Genomic DNA, 21,328 nt, shown 5'->3' with positions numbered 1-21,328 from the left:
CTAGTGACTTTCTAGATGTTTGAACGGCCATTCATAATCTTTGTTGGTTGTAGTATAAGTCATACACAATAGCATGGTGTAAAGGTCAACATTTTAGGATGGAACGGATCGACAAAAAGCATTTTACTCAAGATTGTGGAATCATGGAAAAATTTGAATAGTCTAGTCGACGACTGTCCTCTGATATAGATCCTGTGGTGGAGGAACTCACTTACTTTGGCACACTACAAGGGATTTTGAGTATCAATTATAGAGGATTTTTTGTCGACTTGTTTGACGTGCAATGGTTCAAGATAATCATGGAGGGTTGCAATGCTACTGTGTGTAGAGGAGAGTCTGGTTTTCTTGAGGTAGATTCAACTAAGAAATGGACTAACCTGAAGGACACTTTCGTACTACCCGAGCATTGTGAACAAGTAAGTAGTAAATAGTTAACATCTAATTTTAGAAGTTATGTGCGTGCAAGCTCTCATGTAAGTTATGAGGCTCTGGCAGGTGATGTTTCATCCTACAAAGTCTACATCAAACTGGTGGTATGTCATACAGGTAGCCCCTCGTAGTGCACGGATGTATGAAGGCTACCATGTGCCAATCACATCATAATCAATGGAGGAGATTGAAGAAGATGCTCAGTTAGAAGCCGCTGAGGTGCTGCAAGACGAGCATCAAGCTTCTACTCTCTATGGTGTGCATGCAGAGGATCCACAAAATGAAACAGGGGACATCTGTTTAAATGGGGAGCTCTATATAGATATAGGAGGTTATGCTGAGCTTTGCGAGGATGAGAGAGAGACCTCTTAAAGCCATAAATATTGTATTTGAACAATTCTCCTCCGTTTTATAATATATATTGTGTTCATGTGGCTTTTTGTCCATTTTTGTCTATATGCGTGATTGTATTCAATGGTCTTTGCATCCACTCCAGGTACATATACTCTAGGTATGTTCTCACAAGCAGGGACGACAAGCACTACGCTCTGAGTGCGATGGAGACTGAAGCTGCAATTGCAAAGGTCTGCTCAATATAGATGCTACTCGTCCCACCACTAGATCTAGTTGATCGGGTGAAAGAGACACTAAGAAGCACTACTGCTGCTTGTCAACGTCTCTTTCACCCGATCAATTAGATTTAGTGGTGGGACAAGCAACTTCTATGAGCAGACCTTTGCGATGTAGCTTGAGTCTCCATCGCACCCGGCGCATAGTGCTTTTACAAATTCACAAAAATTCAACAAAATCTCTCTACACAAGAATTCCTCCCCCTTTATGGTCCTCTCTCTCTCTCTCTCTCTCTCTCTCTTTCTCTCTCTCTCTCTCTCTCTCTCTCTCTCTACTTGTCCATGTTTTCTTCTCGAATCATTCAATATTAAGATTGAATGTTCGTGTGTTTAATGCAGGTGTGGATGATGATGAGTTTATTTCTTCTTTGTCACCCCAATAGAGACACTCGTACGTGGAGTGTCATCGCTCTAGAGCACCATCAGGTGTTCCTACTCCTTTAGCATCTCCCTCTGTTTTGGAGCATTCAGCGCGCTCCGAAGGTTCGGTGTCGATGAGACGATCTTCACACTTCTGTTGGCATCAGCGCTCTAGTGGTGGCGGTGGCGATTGTTGTAGGGATGCTGTCGCCGATGCCTCGACACCGACTCCTCTTTGACGAGGCACTTTACCCTCCCCTTCTTTGCTCGCCCCCACACCAACGACCGCATCGCCATCTACACCAGGTTTTGTGCGGTTGACGGCCATTCCTAGCAGCTACACACCAGTAGCTACTCCTCTAGGAGTCACTCTAGTAGACACTTCTCTCTTCCGGGCCCAGACTTCAGTGGAGACTCCTGACGTTGTCAGGATTTTTTTTGAGCAAGGGATTGCGCATATGTACATACACATGCATGGTGCATCGAATTAAGGATTACCCAATTTCCATAGCCAGGTGGTTACGTGGGGCCCACGGGTGTACATGTAGGACAGGGTGTACATAGTGCAGCGATTTTCACTATTATCAGTACTAGTGTGTTTTTCCTACAATAAGGAGGATTTGGTAGCGCGTAAAACTTCTCAAGGAAGCTATCTGTGGGCCGACGACATGAGGTAAGCATGTGCGTTAGATGGCATCGAGTGGCGTCAGGAGGCCGAACGAGGTCAATATTTGCACGTGGATGAATACGGACACAAAGTGGTGTTTTCTTGTGAGAGTTATGCACAAAGGTCATCATTAGGACCACTTTTTGGGGCCACCTCACGTGGTTTTGAGACACATTATTGAAAAGAAATGAGTGCCAGGTGTGCGCATGGATGCAGCAGGGTGACAACTATGCACTGCGAGGTCAAGTTTTGGCCTGTTCGGGGTCCGTTTGAGGTTATCTAAAAGGCCAAGGGTGCCCAACTAAAAACGCTAAGTGTGTGAATTGAAAAAACAGAGAGAAGACCAGAAAAAACGTGGAGAAGAGAGGAGGAACAGCCGCAAGTGTGTTTTTGCTCATTTTGGAGCTTATTTTGGCCGTAAACTGCTCATCCAAGGTCGGATTTGAGCACTTTGACATTGTATTCTAGGGTTTTGGGCCGTTCCGGACGCGATGGTGCTGTCGATTTTTCCAAATTCCTCACTCTTTTCCTGCTGTTTTTCTGTGTAAGTTTCTCCTATGAGCGAAGTTTCTGCTCTAGTTTGTGATTGTATCTGGCTTATTTTACCCATATTGTGTGAGCTATTTGCCCCATTGGTGTTGGCCCAAGCTCAATTGTATCTAAACATCAGAAATTATCCTCTTTTGAGCTGAGTTTTTTGGGTGTGTGTGTGTGTGTGTGTGTCTGTGTGAAGTGGGCAAGTGGATAGTCTCTCTTCTCTCACTCCAGAGGTGTGTTCCCTGTTTCGGCCAGGTGTGTTGTCTAAGCCGAGTGGTGCCCCATAGTGTGTGTGTGTATCTTCCCAAGAGTGTGTGTCGGGTCGTTATAGAGGCGCTGTGTGTGTTTTCATCCCGCTCAAATTCTTTTGGCGCCCCCACGGAGGATCTTCTTCGAGTACCTTCTGCTTCGAGCTTTAAGCTTCGAGATTCAAGATTCAAGGTTACAGGTTACAGGTTACAGGTTACAGGTTACAGGTTACAGGTTACAGGTTACAGGTTACAGGTTACAGGTTACAGGTTACAGGTTACAGGTTACAGGTACAGGTACAGGTGATTCACATAGGTACAGGTAGCTGGAGTATAGTGATATACTAGCAGTGATGTCACTTGCAGTTGTTGTGGGTATGCATCACTTGGCGCCTATTTGAGCGCATTGTCTGCTGGATTGTACGTTACTTATGGAAAATGCCATTGTACGCATTTGTGGAGCCATACATGGTTGTATTTGGCAGTCCCACCCATTTCTGAGACTTGGTCTGGAAGATATTCATTTCTGAGACTTGACTATACGTGATTTGCATTAGCCTTCGTGTGAGGGTCGATAGCGTGAGGTTTTTATTGAGCTGGGGGATTCTCAAATGTGGAGATCCTTTCAGTGATACAGGTAGCTGGAGCACCCTTTTTGTGACCTCGCCATAGGCTATGTACTAGGGAGTCCTACTTGATGCTCGACTTCTATTGTTGACAGTTTATGCATACATATACAGTCTATATTTTGGGTTCCTACTGCTCTATTTCTGGGGAACTCTGCCAAAATTTTTCCAAGTTATGATGGCTGGTTTTTTGGTCTTTTGAGTCATTTATGTTGTTATGCTGCTGAAATTTTGGCAAAATCAGAGGTTAAGTCAGGTGTGCCTTCTTGGGAGCTTCATGGTTGGCTTTAATGGATGATCAAAATGGCCCTCGATTCACTCCATTTCATTTAACTCAAAGAATGCAGATAAATGTTCATGTGTCCAGGAAGATTTTTTTCCAGCAATGCATAGTCTTTATGTTCGGGCCAAGAAGATTACGAGAGATTTTGGAATGTCCTTTGCCTGTTGTAATTCCGATGATCAACTATGAAAACTCATTTGATGTGCATGTGTTTGTCGTTATCTAAAGTTGAGCTCCGTTGAAGTTTGTGGGGATTGGGTAGTCAAAAGTTTTGGGTTCTTGCACGTGTGTTCAAAGGGGTTCTCAAAGCATTGTAACTTCGGTAGCCATGGCTTTCTCTTATACAAAGTTTCATGGAAGAAGTGATGAAGATGTGGAAGATTTTTTGGAAAAGATGGAGGTTGCCTGCATTAGCAACCAGATTCATGACCCTGCGAAGATGTTACGTCTTCTCCAAATTTGTTTGAAGAGTGATGCACGAGTTTGGTCCAAAACATTTGAAGAGGATTTGTGTGCAGTGGATCCACCTCTAAGATTGAGTTGGGACAATCTAAGGCATGGGTTGCAAGTGGATTTTGTGAAGATAGAAGATCCTGACAAAGTGTGGCAAGAAGTACAAGGTTTGGTGCAAAAGGAAGGTGAGCCAGTAGATGCGTACATACGTAAGTTCTCATTGGCATGGGAGCGGATGTGCAAGGCCTTAGCACCACATGTACCCCCGCCTGACATGATGAAGAAGGACAGGTTCTTGGATGGTCTTTGGGAGAATATACATTGGAGAGTGGAGCTAAAGAAGCCTAGGACATATGAAGATGCACTAGAGGTAGCAAGGAACAAAGAGTGGAAGCTGAGGAAAATGAGTCAGTTAGGGGTGGAGTCTTTGCCAATGAGGTCTGAATTTCAGCCTATAGAGTCTTTACAAGGTCGCATGTCAGGGGTTCATCATGAACCAGTGGTTCCTGTTACTACTCAGGTTATGCCAGCAGTGGTCACTACATCAGTACAAGATGATGGGCTAAGGCAAGGCATGAGGCAAGTGGTAGATTTGATGAAGAATCTCAGCCTAAACATGCTAGGTCAAGTGGGAAATAGTCGAGGTGAAGGGAGGTTTGCAAATCAGCCAGGAGGTGAAGAAAGGCCTAGGAATGGTGTTGGACAAAGCAATGGTAGGTACTGGAGGCAGACGCCCACATGTTATAATTGTGGAGAGTTGGGTCACACAACCCGCAATGTGATAAACCACCAAGGATGGGGGGAGACATCTATCCATTGCCAAGACAGGTGCTAACTAGGTCAAATGATTATGGCATCGAAATTAAGGGAGACGAAGGAACCAGTGGACTGACCCAGGAGGAAAAGGGAAAGACAAAAGTGCTAAGTGTAGTCACCTTGGAGAAGGCATCAAAGCTAGAGGATACATTAGTGATGCCTATTGGGAAGAGGACCACAGAGGATAAGGAAGAAAGAAGTGTCCCAGGTCCTAGTAAGAAGAAAGGAAGGAGCCATGAAGGCGAGGATGTCAAGGCCAAGAGAAAAAGGAGAGCTCGTCGAAAGTTTCATGTTTCAGATTTTCCACTAGGGGATGGGCAATTAAGCTATGACTTGAAGGAGGATCTGACGAGCAGGAAGGCATATGTTACTTTTGGGCAGCTTATAGAGATGGTGCCTAAGCTAAAGCGACAGTGGAAGAGGATGGTTAACCCAATGGAGAAAGAGCCAGAGAGAGGTTCAGTAAAGGTGTTGGCAATGGATGAGCTACCAGACATTTGTCCAATAGTAGATGTGTGGCATAAAAGGAAAAATTTGGGACAAGGTTATGTGGATGGCGGAGCCCAAATATGCGTCATAACACACTCATGCGTTGAGAAGATGGGTCTCACAGTGACTGGGGTGTCAGTTTTTCGGATCAGATTGGCAAACCATCAAAAAGTAAAATGCTTGGGTGTTGTAAAGAGATTAGAAGTGGAGGCATATGATGCAAAGGTAGTGGTTGATTTTCATGTGATGCCAGCAGGGTTGGGAGCATATCCTATTATACTGGGCAGACCATGGTTACGTGCAGTGGGAGCTGTTCAAGATTGGAGACATGGTACAATTAGCCTCTATGGAAAGACAGGTACCAAGAAGCTTTATAATATGGACACAAGGAAACGATTAGAGGAGCTTTATGAAGATGAGGATGAGTCTAGTGATGAAGACTCTTCCACGGTGACAGATGAGGACACTACCAGCAGTGATGAGGATGCTGATGTTGCATTTCTTTTGATGGACAAAGAAATACAGGAGTTTGGTTTAGTTGCATTTGCGAATGAGGTTGAAGATGAAAGTGAAGGGCCTTATGAAGTGATTGAAGGGCTGATGCAAACCAAGGTTGAGTTATCAAAGAAGCAAGAATTGATGACACAAATGATCAGTGGAGACCTCTCAGCTATGGAGAAGGATATATATTTGCATATGCTGGCTAGTTTTCCTGATTTGTTCATTACCTCATATGAAGAGATCAGAGGGTTCAAGGGTGAAGAGATGCATATAGAGATGAAAGAAGGTTCTAAGCCAGTGCGGAAAAGGCTAAGACGGATGGGTCAAGAGCAAATGGAAGCCTTGCGAGAAGAGGTGGACAAGTTGTTGAAGGCACGGTTCATAGTCCCTGTGGAGACCACAGAATGGGTGAGTCCAGTAGTAGTCAATCCAGAGAAGGATGGGAAGTGGAGGATTTGTGTAGATTTTAAGCCCTTAAACGCAGCCACTAAGAAGAACCCATATCCTCTTCCATTCATTGATCAGATCTTGGATTCAGTGGCAGGTTATGAGAGGTACAATGTGTGTGATGGTTTTTCAGGCTATTTTCAATTGAAGATTGCTCTTAAAGACCGCACAAAGACCACTTTTATTATGCCATGGGGCTGCTATTGCTACACAGTATTGCCATTTGGGTTGTCAAATGGACCTTCCTTCTATCAAGAGAGAGCAAATTGGGTGTTGGAACCATTCATTGGTAGTTGTGTTAAAGCTTTTATGGATGACTTCTGTGTTTATAGCAGTAGGGCTGAACACCATGAGAAGCTGCAGATGGTATTGGCTCGATATGATGAATGTGGAGGACAACTAAATCCAAAGAAATGTCATCTAGCACAGCCAAGGGTGAAGTTATTGGGCCATATGGTGTTAGAAAATGGCATTGAGGCTGATCCAGATAAGGTTAAGTCTATTATTCTTCTTCCATCACCTACGAGTACGAAGCAATTGGCAACCTTTATACACAAAGTGAAGTACATGGCAAGGTTTATTCCATTGTCTTCTCAGATTCTTTATCCATTACAACAAGTGGCAAAGCATGATCCATTGCAATGGGATGACAAGTGTGAAGAAGTGTTTCAAGAGGTGAAAGAGGTGTTAGGGGGTTTGTTAGCCATGTAGGCTCCTGATTGGGAGAAAGTTTTTTATGTAAATCCCTCAGTAGGGGATGATGCCATTGGAGCCATGCTATTGCAAAAGGGGAAGGGCAGCCATTATATGAGGCCAGTGTATTGTGCAAGCCGAGTGAAGTTGGTAGCGGAGAGAAAGTTGTCGGAAGTAGAGTTAGTGATGGCCAATGTAATATTTGCTTGTCGACGATTTCGTCATTACTTTCTACCACGGCCTTTTGTTTTCTTGACGAGTTATGCCTTTTTGCCACAGTTAATTAATGGTACTAACATGTCAAATGTGGTGAAGAAATGGGTAATTGAGCTACAAGAGTTTGAGTTCTCTTTTCTAGTGGAAGATAGTACAAGGGCTACCCTAGCTGATTTGTTGACCTACAAGGAGAATCCCCTTATTTTTAAGGAAGAGGTGGTGAGAAAGGTAGTTGAAGAAGTGCCACAGATCAACAATGCACATGTGTTGTTCTTTGATGGTTCATACAGAAAGAGCCATGATGCAACTTCAGGGGGTATAGCACTTTATGATCCAGATGGGAAGCTAGTATGCAAGAGAGGGTTCAAATTGGATGCTCATAGTAACAATGAGGCTGAATATGCTACTCTGGAAGCCGGATTACACATTTGCTTGAAGCATGGGGTTCGGAGGTTGAGCATAAAAGGTGATGCCTTGTTAGTGGTGAAGCAAGTGCTGGGTGTGTGGAAGAGCAAGAACACCTCATTGAAGGAAATGTGCTTCAGAATTAAAGGCCTGTTAAAAAAGTTCTAAGCATGGAGCATCATACACATTGAACGTGCTCTAAATGGAGAGGCACATGAAGCAGCTCAAGGCATGATTGGGGAGCTATTTGTGTTGAGGACCACTTTACCTCTTTATCATGGCCGGGAAAGTTTGGCTCAAGAAGAGGAGTTTTTTCTAACAGGAATCATTCCAAAGGAGATTCAGAAGTCTAAGAAGTAGGGCTTTGTGCGTAGAGCATACAGGTACAAATTGATTGGTGATGTCTTATACATGAAAGGGGCTGATCTTGTGTTGAGACGTGTACCTTGGCGGGAGGAGCTTTACAGAGTGTTGGAAGAGAATCATGAAGGCGCATGTGGTGGCCATTTTGCTCTAAAGATCACCTTGCATAAGATTTTGCAAGAGGGGTATGTATGGCCTAGTTTGCACAAGGATGTTCACCATTGGTGTAGGTCTTGCAATAGGTGTCAAGCATTTGGGAAGAGAGTGTTGAAGCCAGAGCTACGAAAAACCATTATGGCGTTTGATGTGTTTGAAAAGTGGGGGATTGATGCAATAGGCCCGTTACCTATCACAAGCAGGGGCAAAAGCTTTATCTTGACGGCAGTGGACTATCTCTCTAGATGGGCAGAGGCTATAGCAGTAAAACAGATCACTGCAAAGGATGTGGCAAAATTTGTGTATGATGAAATATGTTGCAAGTTTGGGGTGCCATTAGAGCTACTTTCAGATAAGGGGCCAGGATTTAGAGCTAAACTACTAGACCTTTTATGCACAAAGATGAAGATTAGGCACCAGGATACCACTCCTTATTACCCGCAGTGTAATTGAAAAATTGAAAGATTCAATGGTGAGTTGATAAAAATTCTTTCTAAAGTGACAGAGCACCAAGGAAAGAATTGGGATTTGGAATTGCCTAGTGCATTATGGGCTTACCGTACTTTGGTGAAGACAGGTACAGGGTTTACTCCATTTCATTTGGTGTATGGAAAGGAAGCACTATTGCCTGTGGAGGTAGAGTTGCCTGCGGTCAAGATATTAGAGAAGTTGCTTGGGCCACCTAGTGATGCATTCAAAGAGAGGCTCTTGCAGTTACAAGAGGTCCAGTTGGATGGGATGAGCGCATTGGAGCATTATGGGCAGATGCAGGATAAGGCTTTGGCAAAGATAAATGAAAAGGTCAAAAGTAAGGGTATCAAGAAACATGGCTTGGTTTTGCGCTACAACAGTAAGCTGGACAACACCTTCCAAAAGAAGTTTCAAATTAAGTGGGAAGGCCCTTTCAAGGTAGTGGAGTGTTTTCCAAGTAGCACATATCAGCTGGCTAACCTAGATGGTGTTCTACATAAGTCAAGGGTAAATGGATTGCGTCTTAAATTGTATCATGCTAGATTGATGATGGTGGAGCAAGATGAGCTGTCTGTGGAGCAAGCAATGTTGGTGAAGGATGAGGAGACCTGTGATGCGGCGAGTCTCATATCTCTCTTTGCTGCTGCTGATCATGAATGATCTAGCAGGCTAGGGGATGGGCAAATTATGTCAGGATTTTTTTTGAGAAAGGGATTGCGCATATGTACATACACATGCATGGTGCATCGAATAAAGGATTACCCAATTTCCATAGCCAGGTGGTTACGTGGGGCCCACGCGTGTACAGGTAGGACAGGGTGTACATAGTGCAGCGATTTTCACTATTATCAGTACTAGTGTGTTTTTCCTACAATAAGGAAGAGTTGGTAGCGCGTAAAACTTCTCGAGGAAGCTATCCGTGGGCCGACGACATGAGGTAAGCAGGTGCGTCAGATGGCATCGAGTGGCGTCAGGAGGCCGAACGGGGTCAATATTTGCACGTGGATGAATACGGACACGAAGTGGTGTTTTCTTGTGAGAGTTATGCAGAAAGGTCATCATTAGGACCTCTTTCTGGGGCCACCTCACGTGGTTTCGAGACACATTATTGAAAAGAAATGAGTGCCAGGTGTGCGCATGGATGCAGCAGGGTGACAACTATGCACTGCGAGGTCAGTTTTTGGCCTGTTCGGGGTCTGTTTGAGGTCTTCTAAAAGGCCAAGGGTGCCCAACTAAAAAAGCTAAGTGTGGGAACTGAAAAAACAAAGAGAAGACCAGAAAAAACGTGGAGAAGAGAGGAGGAACAGCCGCAAGTGTGTTTTTGCTTATTTTGGAGCTTATTTTGGCCGTAAACTGCTTATTCGAGGTCGGATTTGAGCACTTTGACATTGTAGACTGGGGTTTTGGGCCGTTCCGGACACGATGGTGCTGTCCATTTTTCCAAATTCCTCACTCTTTTCTTGCTGTTTTTCTGTGTAAGTTTCTCCTATGAGCGAAGTTTCTGCTCTAGTTTGTGATTGTATCTGGCTTATTTTACCCATATTGTGTGAGCTATTTGCCCCATTGGTGTTGGCCCAAGCTCAATTGTATCTAAACATCAGAAATTATCCTCTTTTGAGCTGAGTTTTTTGGGTGTGTGTGTGTGCGTGTCTGTGTGGAGTGGGCAAGTGGATAGTCTCTCTCCTCTCACTCAAGAGGTGTGTTCCCTGTCTCGTCCAGGTGTGCTGTCTAAGCCGAGTGGTGCCCCATAGTGTGTGTGTGTGTATCTTCCCAAGAGTGTGTGTCGGGTCGTTATAGAGGCGCTGTGTGTGTTTTCATCCCGCTCACAACGTCCATACCCCCATTGACACACCGCTAGAGACCCCTGCCGGGACACCCAGGTTCACGCGTCACTCGCGAGAGGGCTTGCCTTACTCCATCGACTTCAGCGGCGGCATCATCTAGTGAAGAAGGTGATCTCGCGCATGCGCGGTATTTGCTCTCAGGTGTTTAGACACTACATACTAAACACCTAGAGTGAAGTACCAAGTGATTTAAAAGACAGAGTCATCAGCATGCTGCATGACGTATTTCCCATTTCAACATGGGATGACCGCTTCAATGAAGACCTGATGAAGGTTCGAATGCGCGAATAATGCAAGCACAAGCGTTCCGAAGTGCAAAAAGCAATTAAGCATGGGCGGAACAGATCAGATTAGCTAGCCAAAGAAGATTGGAAGATTCTGAAGAAAGAAGCACGTGAGAATCCCGACAAGTGGAAGCAACAAAAGAAGGCAGCCAAAGTGGGAGTTGAGGCAGGGAGCTCGCACCACTTGGGGAGTGGCGGGTGGGCATCATTTGAGGCCAATTTTGTAAGTGTTTTTGCATTTCTCTTTAGGTTTGATAGTTTAGGGTTTAAGGGTTTTTAAATTCTAACATAATGGATTCTTTGTATGTTTTGACTGTGGTCGATGACAGGACGTGACCCCACACCGTACGAGTGTGAGTACGCAGGCAGGAAGGGCTTAAAGGCCCTGATGGATATTCTGAGTTCTCACGGTGGCATGGTTAGTATTAGGGTTTACTCTTTTCTATTTGTTGTATTGTTTTAAAAATTTTATGTTTATACTTACAGAAAGCTGTCTTATTGTTTTCTTTGCAGAATTCGACAGATATGCCACTTAGACGCGATGAGACGTCTGATTAGACGACGTCAGTCTAGCCGTAAGAGGTAAGAATCCCTTGCTATATGTTATTTTATTCTCTAAAAGGGATTAACTTTTTCATTTTTTTCATACTTTTCTGCTCGACAGCGTGCAGGCTGTTGTTGAAGCCAGTCGAGATGACAACGGAGAATGAGGAGGAGCCCCGGAGCATTTGGTTTGACGGAGCGATACTCAAAGGCTGCAACACAAAAAATGGGTTTATGTGTGTGTGTGTGTGTGTGTGTGTGTATAGGTGTGAGCCAAGCCTGGCGAGTATATCGTGCGCGCCTGTGTGTGTGTCTTTGAATTTGAAGGCTAGGCCATAGAGTGAACACTCAAGAGAGAAGGAGCTCTCAAAAGTGGATCCTCAAGAGTGGATACTCCAGAATGAAGCCTCCTTGCATAAAGGATTCCTTTTAAAGGATTTCACCACAATCACTTCTACTATGGGTTTAAGCTTGAGCCCTCAAACTAGCATTTACAACTTTGGAACTCCAGGTGAGCCCAAGACTTATACAAAATGAGTGGAAATATCATGCACAACCATAGATATCTCCCGCTTGATGCATATTCAGTGTAGCCTATGTTAGCCGCTACTAACATTCCCCCCTTCCTAATTTGGTGCACGTCTTCTGTGCCGGTGAAGCAAGACAGGGTGACATGGTAGAAAGCAAGTCCATGGAAGAAATGTTGAGCTGCGAAACATAAGAACAAGTAATGAACATCAAAGGCCACCAAGAATGAATAAACCATGCCGCACAATGAACAACCATGCAAAGTGAATTTTTTGCTTCTAAAAGATGGGTGAATCATAGTAAAAAAACTAGACAACATAAAGCAAAAAAAACATCTATACTATTGTGAAGATTAAACCATTTGAAATTTCAGTTTTATGCATGAAACACAAACAATCAATTATGACCATAGGCTAATGCAAGTTCATAAACCTACTAGCCTAAAAACTATGTGACCAATATTAATAAATCATTCAAGCCTAGCATGTCTACGGGCCAATAAAAAGCTCCTTATCTATTAGTACATTGTCACAGCTTTTTGGAGCTCATGGAAGTTTTGTTTTGGTCATTCATTGAAAAAAGTAAAACACATCACAAGGCTACCACCCCAAGGAAAGTTTAGGTGCGACTCTCGACTCCTTGAACCCTCAAGAAGGTGTTCCGAAATCCTACTAGCCTACCAAGGCGACGGATAACCCTTAGCAGCCCAGGGCATCGGTTTAGGGCCTTGACCAAACGAGCCAAGGTGATTCCCCTCTCCTGCCAAGTGCCAATAAGGCGCTAGGCCTCACATAGACACAACATACCATAAAAATGTTCGTTTCACGTGTCTAGTAGCATTTTTTCTACTTCTTCTTGACATTTTTTTGCTTCATTGTTTCATTTTTTAGCTCTTTTTTTATTTCTTCCAACATGAGATGTTTATGGCAATTCGACTAAATGACTAAAGCCTAATCATAACCCTAGGTCATGTTAAAAATGAATGGAGTATTAAGACCATCACTAAGAGTTTAGGACTAATAAGAAATGAACCTACATTCACCTCAGGTCAAGGCCAATTACCTATGATTAGCACACATAAATACCAAATTTTTTGATGAGTTAATATTCACAAAGCAAAGTGTTGAAACTTTAGTATGCCTAGCTTTTGAACATGAAAAAACCATAGCTTGGAAGCAAAATTTCACTTAAGCCAAGCATAGAGAATGGAGAGATGAAAAAGAGCAAAATCATGGAAGGATTGCACCTATTTATGCTCTTTTGAGCATCCTTGAGCAAGCATCCCCTTTGTGTAGAGAAGTCTTTTGATCTTTTTATTTACAATCCAAGCTGATTTGAAGCTAAGTGTGAACACAAGCTCCAAAGGCCTTTTATTGAAATCCAAAAGCACACAAAAACATTTATGAAAACCTAAAGCTAGGATCTTGCATACCCGAATTTGCCAAAGGGGAAAAACCCAAGGGTTTGGTTATGCACATGATGCTCTTTGTTAGCAAATTTATTCATACATAACAACCATGAGAGAGATAAAATGAGATTCTACATAAGTAAATTTTGCAATTTGTACCATCTCTCATGCATGATTCAAAGGTTGATTAGTTTCTAGCTCAATGAAATATGGAAAAACAAGCCATGAGCTGAAAATAATGCAATTTTTGAATGAAATGAAGTGGCTCTCGAAAGCCAAATTTTACAATTTAAAGCTTTTCAAAAAGATGGCTAACAACTAGCTCACATGAAATTTTCAATTTAAGAGCAATCTATGAGCTAGAGATGACTGCAACTTGATGAAATGAAAATGAATGGCTCTCAATAGCCAAATTTTGTACTTTGAAAGTGCTCAAAAAAATTGGGTAAACACTAGCTCAAAAGAAAACATTTGCATTTTAAACCAAGCTATGAGGTAGCATGTATACAATTTTAATCCAAAGAATTGAATGGCTCTTAGTAGCCAAATTTTGCAATTTTTTGCAATGATGACCCCTTCATGGATCAATGAGAGTACACTCCTGCCACACCCCTTCAAAATGAAGCTCAATTGCTAGTGATTTTTAGCATATGAACATCCAATACAAGCACTAAAAGCATGCTCAATCATAACCCTAAAATTTTAATGCTCACTCTTGATCATTCAAGAAGATAAAAGTTTATTGTTATGTACGGGTTCTGAATTTAAAGTAAGCACTAAAAATGTACAATCAATGTTAAGTTTAAGCACAAAGTCCCGACCTAGCATCTACTTTATCATCCAATGTAGCTCTTAAACCCCATGCATGTCATACATAATTTTTTTTTTTCATTTAGTGCAACGATAATGTCAATAAATCCAAGAACTAAACCATGTTCTGCACAAGCCAACCATGAGTGCAAAATACGACCATTTCTGTATAGAAATTATCACACAATCAAAGCACACAACCGATTCTCACATCATATACACATATGGAATCTATGCAAAACTAGAGCAATAACTCATTTGAGATGTTTACAAATCATGACGTATCGCTTTTGAAATGCACAAATTTGATTTGCCATGCTCTCATTAGCCAAATTTAGCATACAAAGCAAGTCGGAGGAAGAGAATACCCATTGTAAAAATTTGTGTTATTTTTAAGCTCGGTTTTGATTATTCAACAAGCACCTAATAAGCATTCGATACGCTTTTTCACTAAGCAGAACTTTCACCTTTGACTGCTCATTTCAAATCCAAAAATTTGCAAGCTTGTCGAACTGTCTCAAAAGTTATGAGCCCTGCAATGCGCACTTGAGTTTCCCATTTTCTGTCCTGATGGTTTATTCTCGGAAATTTTTCCAATGGTAAGAGGTGGGAATCCCTTGCTATATGTTATTTTATTCTCTAAAAGGGATTAACATTTTTATTTTTTAATTACTTTTCTTCTCGACAGCGAGCAGACTGTTGTTGAAGCCAGTGGAGATGACAACGGAGAATGAGGAGGAGCCCGGAGCATTTGGTTTGACAAAGCTATACTCAGAGGCTGCAGCACAAAAAATGGGTTTATGTGTGTGTGTGTGCATGGGTGTGAGCCAAGCCTAGTGAGTATATCATGCGCGCATGTGTGTGTGTGTTTGACTTTGAAGGTGTACCAAGCAGCGGGTTGTGTGGCGGAACTGCAGCCGAATAGCGGGGCCATGAGAGGATTGAGAGCGGGCCCAGCGGGGAAGGGAGGCACGATTTTGCATGAGAGAGAAAGAAGAACCTGCTGGCTATTAGCACGCATGTGTGTGTGTTGAGTTTTTAGAAAATACCAAAACTCGCCAGTGAGTTGGTGTGCGTGCGCGTGTGTATGAGAGAGAGAGCCATAATCGGCAGCTTGTAAGACAAGCAGCTTGGAGGCTTGGAGCACCGTTTGTCACATGGTGGCAGGTAGTGTGAGAGTTAAATAAAGGGATCAAAGGAGCACGAGTTTGATGTCTGTGTCTTTTTGGCTTCTTCGTTTTTAATTTTCATTTTTGAAATATTTCTTTATAAGAGGAGTCCCTCACAACAAAATTTGGGGTGTGTGACCATGTTTTGATCTTAAACATTTGGGTGTGTTTAGTAAACCTTGGCCACATTCAATAACGTGATAAACGCAAGTGAACACATAATACCATCAAAATTGACATATCAACCATTATTTTCAAAATTCATCAGTCATCTGTTAAGGCGACTCAATTGTGTATTAGAATTGCACATTCACTTGATTTTAATTCTCCCATTCACTTACTAGAACACTTGAAATGACGTTCAATTCCTCAATTGATACGAAAAATTGGTTACAAGCTCATAAAGCTACACATTTTGATCTTAATTTATCCTTCAAGTCATTTGATATGATCATACACATAAAAAGTTGGATCTAGTAATTATAAAAATGGGTAAAATAGTTGAAATTGATGTATATGATACACTATGGTGCATCCCATATGCATAACGTAGTGTGCTAATTTTTGCAAAACCATTTCCAATCGTCATCATTGCAATTTTAAATTGCTTATGTCTAATGGCCCTCATCATCCAAATTCAATTGAAGTTGTCATTATGGTTTGCATGGCTACACACAATTGATTATGGCATTTGCAAAGTAAAAAATCAATGAAATGTTTACCATATCCAATTGGCATACACAGCAATAGTAATTCATAAAATCATTTTGAATTGCATCAATTAAATCATCTCAAGTCAATCATACACATGAACCTTTAGGTCTAATAATCATCATAATGGATAATTGCTACCAATTATTTATCCGTAATTTGGATATCTAATGCCATTGAATAGGCACACACTCTCAAATTTAGGCCAAAATTTTATGCAATTCACCGATCAATTTCACATTGCACTGCACAAATTGCAAGCTCAATCAAGCATAATTGGATGCATGCATGCTCAATTTCTAAAAAATTAACACAATTTTTACCCAATCAAGCAATGCACACACTAAAAAGTTAAGCACCAAAGATCAAATTTGGCTCAATTATCATTGAGTTTAGGCTTATACCTAATGATTTCACACACTTTTTATGCACTTTCCACAATCAAAATCATTTAGGTGCCCTAATTGACCATCAATTATAGAAAATCAAGTTATGGAGACATTTAGTTAAGCTACTTTCTCCGAACCCAAGGCCAATGAAGTGTATGAAGGGGGTGGGGAAGTAGATTCTTTTGTTCACATCTCACGTGGGCCCCACAACCCCTAAGAGTGTCACTATAAGAGGTATTTCACATTAGTGATGCTTGCAGTGCGACGCTCAAAAGTGAAAATTCACGGTGTCGATATTGGCGTCGCTAGTTTATGTGTAACATAGAGACACTCATAGCGACGTCGACAGGGGTAAAAAATAAACCGAAAGCGCCCGAGAAATCAGATCTCAGATCTACGTTTTCGACGCTCAAGCAAAGAGGTAACCCGCTCTCTCCCCCCCTCTCTCTTTCTTCTCCACACACACACACACACACACACACTCACACGAGGAGAGGAAGGAGGGCCATGTATGCTCCTTCGCTCTCCTCTCTCTCATGTTCCCTTCCCCTCTTTCTCTCTCTCTCTCTCCCTCCCTGTCTGTCTCTCTCTCTCTCTCTCTCACACACACACACACACACACACATTGTGTTTTTGAGAGAGAGAGAGAGAGAGAGAGAGCACATGCATAAACAAAAAACACACACACACATGCATAAACAAAGAATGCATACACACACACATTGAGAGAGAGAGAGAGAGAGAGAGAGAGAGAGAGAGAGGATAAAACAAAGAGAAAGAGAGAGAATAAAAAACCAAAGAGCGAGAGAGGGGGAGAAAACGAAAGGGAGAGGTAAGGGGAGAAAACAAAGAGAGAAAGAGATTATGTTAAAATTTAAATTAGATTATGACAGATTACATTTAGATTTATGTTTACGTTGAGTTTAAGATTAGGTTAGATTTAGATTTACATTAGATTAGATTAGATTTAAGTTTATATTGAGTTAGATTTACGTTAGATTAGATTTAAATTTATTTACGCTAGATTTACATTTACGTTAGATTACAGTAGATTTAGGTTTATTTTGAGTTTAAGATTAGGTTAGATTTAGATTTACGTTAGATTAGATTTAAGTTTATTTTGAGTTAGATTTACGTTAGACTAGATTTATGTTTATTTATGCTAGGTTAGATTTACGTTAGATGAAATTAGATTTATGTTTATTTTGAGTTTATAATAATTAGATTTAGGTTTATTTTGAGTTTCGATTAAATCTGATCTAGATTTATGTTTGATGGACTAGCTTTTTTTAGATTTAGGTTAGATTTTAGTGCATGTCAATGAAGGTGCGCTTTGCCCAAAGAGCAAACACTAATTACACAACAATATGTATATTCCCATCAGAATCTGACACCTATTAACTCACACACTAGCCATATTCAATAAGCCGTGTATCACCAAATGTTCAAGTAGGTTAGATTGAAGATTAGATTTTGGATTGATTTTTTATATTAGACTCTACCTTTGAGATTACGGTAAAGAAATTAGAGTTAGACGAACGGTAATCCCTCTCTTCCTCTCTACCGATGCGACCTTAATCTGAAAATCTTTCAACGGCATGATACTCAGATTGGAGGCCAGCATGTAATGTGCTAAGTAATCCCTCAAACAAAGATCTACTATGAAAAGATGTTAAGATGTTGTGAAATGCTACAGCTAGAGAAGAGGCAAAGGGGTTTTGTCCACTACATGCACTATCATGTAGACATGGGTGTGTAGATTTCTTATACCAAAAAATATAGGCATTGATCAATAACACGAGATTATAACACAGTGGTTCTGATCTCTGTGCACCTTTAGTCCGAGGTGTGAGGGGATTGGACATGGCTGGAGAATTTGAGGTAGTTTATAGTGTCAAAAGAGAGAGAGAGAGAGAGAGAGAGAGAGAGAGAGAGAGAGAGAGAGAGAGAGAGAGAGAGAGAGAGAGAGAGAGAGATAAAAGACGGAGGATGCCAATAGAAGATTAAACTTTTTGTCCAGGTTATAAGGTTTTTACGCTCATTATGAGTAGTGACGAGGATGTCACAGGAACAGAATAATAGAGATAGACAACAAAAGGTAGAGAAAGAGATCTTTGTATTGATGAATCTTTGCTGACTTTTGATACAACAGAGGAGCAATTGAATATGGGCGTACTCTGTTGTACGGAGCTTGAACCTCCCGACCACCCCCGAGCTTCAGTCCGCTTGCATGCAGCGTCTCACTCGCACTCGCACTCGCACTCACACTCGCACTCGCAATCTCACTCGCAATCGCACTCACACTCGCACTGGCACTGGCACTCGCACTCGCACTCGCACTCGCACTCGCAGAAGAGGAGATTTTTGGAATGATCCCCAAACGCATCACCCGTCATCAACTCGATTTGCGCACCAAGTATAGCTGCGATAATAAGATAAGAACGTGATTGCTAAGCGATCCGTAAAGGTTAGATTTTTATCATGACACTTTACACAAATCCTGTTTCAAACACTGATTTCTGCATCGACTACAAAATAGCCAAAAGAACATACTCGTGCCACCAATTCAACATGATAATCAAAGTAAAAAAACACAATTATATACCTTCATAATCTCAATTGCAATAGTCCACCATGAAGAAACAAATCCACTTCTTGGTTGATAGCAGGGAGAGCTGTATGATGTTGTATGTCTGCCTGTCCCTGTGTATACTACACTGCTGCTGTCTTCTGTTTGTTTTCATCATAACTTTTAAAAACGAACTCAGAACAGAGCAATCCAGGTACTCAAAACGATGGGAATAGGTCTGGTCTACAAGGCATCTCGGACAGAATTACGAAAAACGTCTTTCTTTGGCTGAAAATGCAACTTTTAGGTCGCGACTCCTAAAACCTCTATTTTTGGGTCTTCACTACTTTTTCAACTTATTTTAAGGCTACCCATGGATTTTAAGCTAAAACAAATTAATATAAAATACTGATATTAATAAAAATCTCAATTTTACTACTCATGGACAGACTATCTGTTATTCATTAATCTTTATCAAATATGTCTTTAGTGTATTATTTAAAAAAAGAATATATGTTCTCTCTTAATATCTCAAACTCATTCATATAAGCTCTATTTAATAGACTATTCAACAATCTTTCAAATCGTGCTAAACAAAAGATATGCCCTACTCGATTCTTTTCAACTTTTAGAACTTCAAAAATTAGTCCTATTACAGAGGATGTGGGGCCGTCCAACCGAAACACCTATCTCTCAATGAGGATCTCATGTCCTTGTAATCAATGCAAGCATGCTGTGCGACGGACAAGACGCGTTTCTTCTCAGTACGTTCACAAATTATAGATCGAGTTGTTGCCAATTATAACTCATCGGATTCTGACGCTGGCCAACATGCAACAATCTTGCAACCCAATAGACGTGTTCGCAGGCGCTTTGGTCAAGCAGCATATGTGAGGCCACAAGATGTAGCCTCTGCCAACTCGGGGGATGATCATGCAGACCACCCAACAAGGCAATGTTTGAGCCCGAGATTGATGAAATGATCAAGATGATCATGGATTCAGAAAGGCTTATCTATGATGATATGAAAAGTGAAGCCGATATGCCATTGTATGATTTGGCATGTGTGTCTAGATTGAAGACGCTCCTGGTTCTTCTCAACATGCAAACAAAGTTTGGATGGAGTGACACTAGCGTCACAACGCTTTTCAGGTGATCTATACAATGTGTTTACTTTAATAAAAAACTATAGATTTATAACGATCTGATAGATTTTTACACAATTGTACCGTATTTTTTTCGCCGTGTAGATTGCTCAAAGTGCACATACTGCCATCTAATAATGTGATGCCAGATTCCAGAGAGGAAGCAAGAAATGTCTTGCAAAACTTGGGGATGGATTACAATCTACGAAGGTCATCAAGCGTATTGATGCATGGTTTTTAGGACCCCTTCTGAAGATGCAATAAAGGCACAGTCAGTTGTTGGGGAGATGAGGATACTCTAGTCCAAGGGATCTCGAAAGAAAAGAAAAATCTACTTCACAAGCACCAAAGAGTAAAAAGTGCCATGGACAGAAGATACGTGGGAACGAGCTCTTATGCATGCCTACAACCTATATCTTACAGAATAGCCCATTCTAGGTGTGAATTTCTAGTGAAATTTACACGAGGATGTTCGTGTGGACTCACAGCACAGCATACTCCGTTTTCACTTTTTTACCGACAGTAAATATTTTTTACCACAGTAAATATTTTTTACCTACAGTAAATATTTTTCACCTACATGGTAAATACAAATCACTTTTTACCTACAGTAGCTTTTTTTACCCATGGTAAATATTTTTTACTGCACCATAAGTATTTGGTAGGTAACAGTTCACTGTTACTAGAAGCAGTGATTGGGCATCAACAATGCAGTTACAGGAGGAGAAAAGGAGAAAATCTTATGGTAAAGGTGAGTCAACAGGGATAAAGACTTTTGAGTTGAAAAGAGACATGCTGATTTTTTCAAAGAACACATGTCAAAAGAAGCCATGGTTGAGGATTTTTTGAGAATTTGATATTCAGGAGGACCCAGCTGCCACCCCCCCCCGCAGGTCCCCCCCTGACATGTGCAGAACCTCCAGTTTCAACAACCGCCTTACCTGCTCTTAAATGCTGGTCAAGGCCTTATCCCCATGTGTCACAATCAGAAAAATCAGCATTTACCCTCCCCTCTCACATCACTCTAGAGAATATCTTGATGGTGACATATCAGGTGACCTCAATCTGTTGACCACCCTAAGCAAAAAGTAACCCCAATCAGCGGATTTAAGAATGTTTATCCCTAATCCTAAACCCTC

Source organism: Adiantum capillus-veneris, chromosome 13, assembly GCF_014529385.1.
Source record: "Adiantum capillus-veneris isolate H3 chromosome 13, ASM1452938v2, whole genome shotgun sequence".
Lineage (NCBI taxonomy): Eukaryota > Viridiplantae > Streptophyta > Polypodiopsida > Polypodiales > Pteridaceae > Adiantum > Adiantum capillus-veneris.
The sequence above is the reverse complement of the archived record's forward strand: the minus strand, read 5'-3'. Positions refer to the sequence as shown.